The sequence below is a fragment of the Mesocricetus auratus genome, unplaced genomic scaffold (assembly GCF_017639785.1).
Source record: "Mesocricetus auratus isolate SY011 unplaced genomic scaffold, BCM_Maur_2.0 Super-Scaffold_100046, whole genome shotgun sequence".
NCBI classification, from domain to species: domain Eukaryota; kingdom Metazoa; phylum Chordata; class Mammalia; order Rodentia; family Cricetidae; genus Mesocricetus; species Mesocricetus auratus.
The window spans coordinates 6,873,253-6,880,637 of record NW_024429223.1 but is presented as its reverse complement, the minus strand read 5'-3'; the positions used below and the strand labels follow the sequence as shown (position 1 = coordinate 6,880,637).

At 53.6% G+C, this 7,385-nt stretch overlaps 1 long non-coding RNA gene across 1 annotated transcript; it reads right to left on the bottom strand.

Moving 5' to 3' along the window:
- Positions 1–653: 653 nt before the first annotated feature.
- Positions 654–6,112, bottom strand: LOC121136003. The gene is made up of 2 exons (XR_005873117.1): positions 5,938–6,112; positions 654–1,666 (listed from the first exon to the last, which is right to left on the bottom strand). It is a non-coding gene; the product is annotated as an uncharacterized LOC121136003 (long non-coding RNA).
- Positions 6,113–7,385: the final 1,273 nt, after the last annotated feature.

Below are 7,385 nucleotides of genomic sequence, written 5' to 3'. Positions count from 1 at the left end.
TACCACAGCCAGTCTTCTTCCATGAAGACGGAAAAGCAAGGCATGAACGGATGGAAGGAGCCATGCCAAGGCCCTGGTTCTGTTGTTTTTCAGTTGAGCAAAGCAGTCACTCCTCAATGACCCCAATTCCGGGAAGGGCTACAAAGATCGGGTGAGGTGCAGGAGCGCACCATCAGAGAGACAAGTCACTTGCTTTGGGGCAGAGATAGGAAGAACCTACCCAAAGTTAGTATGTGTCAGCAGTTACAGTGCCATCCCCAAAGTTCTGTATCACTCCAAGTCCCTACTCAAGTGGCCTCCTGATCTAGGCTCTCTCAAGTCCTGAAGCAGGAAGATTTCTAGGAGTTTAAGGACAATAGTGAGACCTCGTCCTCAGAAAAGAATGATTTCAAAATGAAAACAGCAGAAGGGGGAGACTTAAGAAAAAAAAAACAGGCTGGAGAGATGGCTTAGTGGTTAAAAGCCTCATCTATCCACCAGAGGACCTGGGTTCAACTCTCAGTGTCCACATGATAAGCTCACAACTGTCTCTAACTCTTCTGATTTCTGCTGGCATTACACACATACATGCAAGCAAAATACCCATATGTATAATACACTAAAATTGTTTTTAAAGAAAAGGAAGTACACATTTCTTCACAGAAGTACACAAATTCAATCACTGTTAATATTTAATACAAATGCCTTGGCATCCAAGATTCCAACACTGGTAAAGCAGAGGCAGGAGGATTGCTACAAATTCAAGGCCAGTATGAGCTACACAGAGAAACCTTACACACACACACACACACACACACACACACACACACACACACACCATTAAATATAGGAAAAGACATATTCTTTTACCTGCTTTTCAGAAACATCTGAGCTTGTAAGCTACTGTTTCACGGGAACGTTGGCTCTACCGTCATTTGGCTGGGCTGTCTGACAGCTGTGTCTCAGTTTCTGCACAGGCCAAGCATGTTCTTGCATAACACCCAGGACAGAAATTCAGGGCCACCGGTAAGGGCTTGATTTCTGTTTCCTGTGGGATGCTCTCCCAGATGGTGATGACGGACTAATTTGGGGCGTTTTTGCGGTTGCAATCACACTTCAAGGAACTCCCCTGCTTCCTCTCATGCAAAGGTAGTTTCATTTCTCTAGAGGTCAGGGTAGGTGGGGCTGAGGCCCACAACAGTGCATAGCACAGAAGTCACCCAGGGCAGGCAGGTGGATCCCACCTTCCCTGGCCTTCAAAGATCTTGGTCTCCTTAAGATCTTTGGAGTCATCTCTGACCCTCAGTCCATCTAAGGAGTGTCAGGACCAGAGGTAGGGAAGGTGAGATTTCACAGCTATGCAGAGAGGCTGAAGTTTAACACTTCTGGCTGCCCTGCTGGGTGGCCATGTAAAAGAATCCTAGGCAGAAGGGACTCTTGAAGAAATCCTTCACTCTAGGGCTGGCTTTGTTCTTCCTGACTGGATTCTGGACTGCGCTGCAGGATGACAACCCCGCCCCCCTTGATTCTGTCTCATAGTGGAAGACCAAAAGCATCTGAGATGAGTTTGCAGGGTTAGGGATGAGGTGTGGTTGGTACCAGAGGCTTGCTTTTAGATCCTAGAGTGACTGACTCCCCGTGGGTACATTTCAACGCTGTCCAAAGGCAGCTGGAAGGCGCGTCCCATCTGCAGGATGAGATAGAGGAAGCCATCAGTAAGGGTTCGTGCTAGCACAGAAGGAGGGTGTGTGGGGCTATCAATTATATTTCTTTTAGCCTCATAACAACGGCACTTCAGTAATTTACTCTGAACATACCCCGTTGATACCAATGATTTATCTTTTTTTGGGGGGGATAAAGCCTGTATGCCCAGCCAGTCAGCACCATGTGAGGCCCTGGAAGCTCTTATCTACACCATCACCCTGTCATGTTTGGACCCTAGGAATGAAGGCAGCCGTCCTGCCTGGCCTCAATCTCCTACCCTCACTTCCACCATGCTCTTCTGGAAGCCCTCTGACACTGGGATCTAGCCTTGTCTCTTGGAGGAACTGCAGGTGTGTGTGTGTGTGTGTGTGTGTGTGTGTGTGTGTGTGAGAGAGAGAGGGACAGAGGGAGGCAGACACACAGACATCGTTCAGGAGGTAGAGATCATTGTTAGCCTCCAATCCTATTCCTCCTCACTAAAGGACTGCTTTTGGAGACAGACTCTTACTATGTGTCCCTAGAATTCACTATGTAGACCAACAGTCCTCACAGCAGTCTGCTTGCCTCTGCTTCCCGAGAGCTAGAATTAAATGCATGCACCCACCACACCCAGCAAGGGATCTCTATGAAGGAACAGAGAAAAGTGCGCAGGAGGGAGGGGAGGACAGGGTCAGGGAGAGGAGGAGGGGGGAAGGAAGGGAGGAAGGAAGGAAGGAAGGAAGGACGGAAGGAAGGAAGGAAGGAAGGAAGGAGAGGAAGGGAAGGAGTAAAGAAACTTGGGGTTTTAATTCTCTTGGTCTTTGCTGTTATTACGTTGAATTTATTTGGCTACCAGTCATTGCCCTCTCACTCCAGGCACCAGGCTGAGGCGTCGGGAATGTCATGGAAGACTTTCCGAGCTTACATGTGCTTCTTTTCCTTCCCTGACGAGCAGAACCCCATGAGGGAGTCAAGGCCTGGGAAAGGCTTCAGGGAAGCATCCATGCAGTAACCAGCATTCTCTGCTCCAAATGCAAGCAACAGTAGACTGTGTTACTAAGTGAATATAAACTTCATCAGCATAGGGTGGTGGGGTTTGGGATGCAGGTGCCAGGCAGTAGGCAGCCATTAACTATGTAGGGCCCTGCTGGGCCTGATGGCATAGCCTGGAGTCCCAAGTACTCAGGAGGCTGTGGCAGGAACGATGAAAGTTCATGGTCAGCCTGGGTAGCCTAGCAAGTCTCAAAAAGTACAAAAGAGGGCTTGGGCTGTAACTTAGTACTGTCTAGCAAACATGAGGTCCTTGGTTCAATTCCTAGCAGCACAAAAAAACAGAGGGAGGGGGGAAGGGATGGAAGGAGGGAGGGATGGAAGGAGGCAGGGAGGGACAGAAGGAGGGAGGGAGGGAGGGAGGGGGGAAGGAGGGAGGGAGGGATGGAAGGAGGGGGAAAGCCAAGGCCGTAGGAATGTGATGAGGCCAAGCCCACAGCAGCATGTTCATGGAGGCGCATTTTTGGTGCTCCGTGGGTGCTAGTGTGGGGCATCAGATCTGTCCCCACGCCATCTCTGGCACCGCCAACCTGTTCCCTCCATTGGACTGGTGACCAACGGCTTTCTGAGCCTTGGCTGCAAGGACTCTGGCTGAAGCGGCAGGTTCCATGTGCACAGCTGCTGGACCCCGACATGCTCCGATGCTGGCTAAAAAAAAAAAAAATCCCAGCACTGCTACCCCAGCTCCTGGAGGGAGTCTCTGCATGACAGCCTGGGAAATAAGCTGCATTTGAATTTCATCTGCAACCCCTGGTTGCCTCCAGACAAGCTCAAACCTGCACAGATGGCCCCCTCCACACCAAAAAGTAAAAATAACAAAAAAGCTGGCGATTCCGAGCCTCCCTTCTTCTCTGGGCAGATGTGCGGCGGCACATTTCGGGAGGCGCGCCGTCTGTATCCCCACGCTGCCGTCCTCTCCCCTCCTGTGTGTTCACGCTCCCCACCCTCTGGCTTGCTGGGTGGGTAACAGCTGTGGCCCTTGGACGTGCTTTTAGAAGTGCCCGGAGTGCCTGAGCCTTTGTGTGGGACTTGGGATCCAGGGGGGTTAAAAAGAGCTGAAAATGCATCTCTCATTCACTACCCAAGACTGGTTATATGGTACCTGTGAGAGGCCCAAGGGAGAGGCAGAATGGTCAGAACGGGTTAGGTGACCAAGGACCTGCCATTTGGACTCGTGCATGCCAACAGCCAGCCTTGGAAGACCAATGGCTAGGTCACGTTAGCTGAGAACAAAGGCTCTAAGATTATAGTTAAGGACCAAGACAGACCCCAGAGAGAAGTCCAGAGAGTACTCTCTCAGAATCATCCCTGGCCAAGATACGGAAAAGTCAGAGCAGGCAAGAAGGAGCACACCACACACAGACTGAACTCTGGTGGACCTCATGACCCGAAGCCCCAGATTCATTCCGGGAAGTGGTACCTAGGGTCTTTGGCCTCTAAAGAATCAGATGAGATAAAATTTAAGTGTAACAACTGCCAGGGGAAACAAATAAGCAATTTATGAGTTCAGAGAAATAGTCAAGGCATAGTTTCAGGCATGGCTCCATCTGGGTGTTAAAGAGGCAGTCCCCCCCCTTGCCCAGCTCAGCTTTGCTCTGGGCTGACTTCTTTCTCTACTTGGTATTTTCCATTATCTTTAAGGTTGACATTCCTGCCATCCGTAACTTCCTTCTTATAATCTCTAGCTGAAGGGTCCCTTAATCACCGTGGCCAAGGAATGCAGAGCTGGAGCAGGACAGGCCTGTGGCATGCGTCAGTGCCTGGGGTAGAACCGGAGTCAGCCCACCAGAACTACCCCATTCCACAGAAGGGGGCTGGGGGCCCGTCAGTGGTCTGGCGAAAGCAGCAGACACAGAAATAGCTCAGGTCCTGGCTAAGACCATAGCAGCAGCAGCCGAGATGAACGGGTGAACATCTCTGCATTTCACAGCGGGCTTTTTGCTGTAGCTGGGAAATCATGGTCACCCATTCCCCCAGGAGTTACAACTCCTTTATTATGCTGGTCTCAGTGACTGGCCTGGGGAAGCCTGTCTACCCCCTAGCCTCAGGGCTGGGTACAATCCAGCAGGGTTCTGCCAATTTTTCCTTTTTGCCCTAGGGCTCCCAGTGTTTTGGCTTCCGAATTCTTCTCCCTCAACCTCACTCAGGGGAAAGAGACAGCCGGGGAGGGTCTTCCCTAGCCAAATCTCCAAACTAGGGTTCCTCTACAGAAACCCTTTGTGCAGCATGGAGCAAACCCTACAGGGGATGAGCCCAACACCCCACGGCTGTTCCGGGAGGCACACGGAGAACACACGTGGCTGATGTGTAGGGGTGCTGGTTAGAGGACAAGGCAAGACAAAGACAATGGCATCGTCAGAAAGGGACATGCAGAGGGCTGGCATCCAGGTAAACGAATCTGGAGAATATGAGAAAAACGGAGGTTCAGGGACTTGCCCAAGGTCAGACACTGAGCCCAGCTTCAGACCTGCTGCTACACCATGCTGCCTGGGAGCCGTGGCCAGGCTAATGGAATCTCTTATTAACAAGTTCCTGAAGCCCCAACTCAAAATTGGGAGGGCCCCAGGTATGGATTTTCAGGGCCCCAGGACCCAGCCACCTAAGCCTGCAGGGGGCGCGCATTCCTCCACAGGACTCTTGGCAGCTCAGCTTTTCCTGCCTGGAGCATGCTTCCCTACCAGTCCCAAGACTCGGGTTCCCCTTTTAGGCCTCCTCAGGCCCGCCAGTCCGGGATGACAGCTCGGCTGGGCCCCACGCCTGGACTGCGCCTTGTACGGCGCCTCCCCCTGGTCACGCGGCACAGATGGGAGAGGAGGAGGAGGACGAAGAGAGGAAAGGAAGGAGGAGGCCCTTTGGGGCAGAAGGCTAAGAGCCCAATGCATGGGGCGTCGCCTCTGAAAAGGGGGTTCTGCGATTAAACGGAGGAGCAGCGAAGCGGGGCCAGGGGTCTGGGCCACCGCGGCGTTTCTGCCACACCCAGGCGGAAACGATCTCGACGGTTTGGCATGCGCCCGCCTCTAGACTGCTGGGGAAGCAGGCACCCTTGTCACCTCACTGCTCACGGGGCAGCAAACCTCGCCTTGCCGGCCGACCACACACGCAGCCCCAGGGGCAAGGGCAGAACACAGAGCCCTTGCAACGCGAGCCATTGAGCAAGCTCCAGGAGCCCGGCGGATCCTGGTGGCGCCACTTTCCAGCCACATGGCTTGGGGCAAGTTTCTTTACCTCATCTGTGAAATGGGAGAGCGCGCACGGTGTGGCGTTATCACGTTGGGATGGGGTGGAGGGGGTTTTCTACGTCCTCTAGGGGCTGGCCTGGTGGCCACATCTGTCACCATTGCAGCAGGATGGAGGAACTGAAGGTCGCGCCATCACCAGGCCGCCCCGCGCCCCTGGCCGCCCCAAGACCTCCCTGCGCGCGCGCAGGGACAACCCGCCTCCTTCCTCGGAGCCCGCCGCCCCGCCTTCCTGGTCAGGCTGAGCTCCACGTGCGGCGTGTTTACCCACGTGACATCAGAGGGCCCACCCCTCCGGTCCCCGCCTCCGCGCCAGCCCCACCCATCCCCACCCCCGGCCCCGCCCCACATCCGTGCGGCTGCGCAGCGCCGAGCTAGGCGGAGCGCTGTTTGGGCAGCAAGAACACTGGGCCTCCGCGTGGCTGCGCGGCGTCCCGCGAGGGGGCGGAGGCTCGACGGGCAGGGGCGGGACCAAGCGTGCGCACCCGCTCCCGAGCGGGGTGGGCATCGCATGGGCGGGGCCGAGGAGGGCGGGGCCCGGAGTGCGGCACGCGCGCAGGCGCTGCGGGGCCATTCTGCTTTCGGTCCTGCTCTCCTGGAGCTACTGCGGGCAAAGACGGGCGGGCTCACCTATATTCTCTTCCCTTGCCCTATTTCCTCCGCTCTTCTGGCTTGGTGCTTGCTTCTGGCTGAGGCTCTTTTCTCACTCCTCCTTTACGCCCACTCTTTCCCTTATTATTATTATTATTATTGGTTTTACGAGACAGGGTTTCTCTGTATTGTTTTGGAGGCTGTCGGCGTGCGCCACCACCGCCCGGCCGTTTCCCTTATTATTTATTTATTATTTATTTTGTATACGGTGTTCTGTCAGCATGTGTCCCTGCAGGCCAGAAGAGGGCACCAGATCTCATTACAGATGGTTGTGAGCCATCATGTGGTTGCTGGGAATTGAACTCAGGACTTTTGGAAGAGCAGCCAGTGCTCTTAACCTCTGAGCCATCTCTCCAGCACCCACCACCACCCTCTTTCTCTTTTATACTGGAGACTGAACCTAGGCCTCAGGTTTGCCGTGCATGTGCCGTTTTTACTTTTACTGTTTAGAAACCAAGTTTGCCCAGACCTGCAGATCTGAGTTCAAGACCAAACAGCCAGGGCTACTCAGAGAAAGCCGGTCTCAAAAAAAAAAAAAAAAGAAGCCCGTTGGTGTGGCACACACCTTTAATCCCAGCACTAGGGAGGCAGAGGCAGAGCGCGAATCCCGGTACAGCCAATACTACACAGAGAAACGCCGTCTTGAAGCCCCCACAAAAGGAAAAGAACCCCAAACAACAAGAACAAACCAAAAACATCCCTTCCCTTCATTCTCTGCTAAACTCATGTCTGTGATCCTAAAAGTGCCTCACACTTGTGTCTGCTTGGACTTTTTAGAAGCTCCAC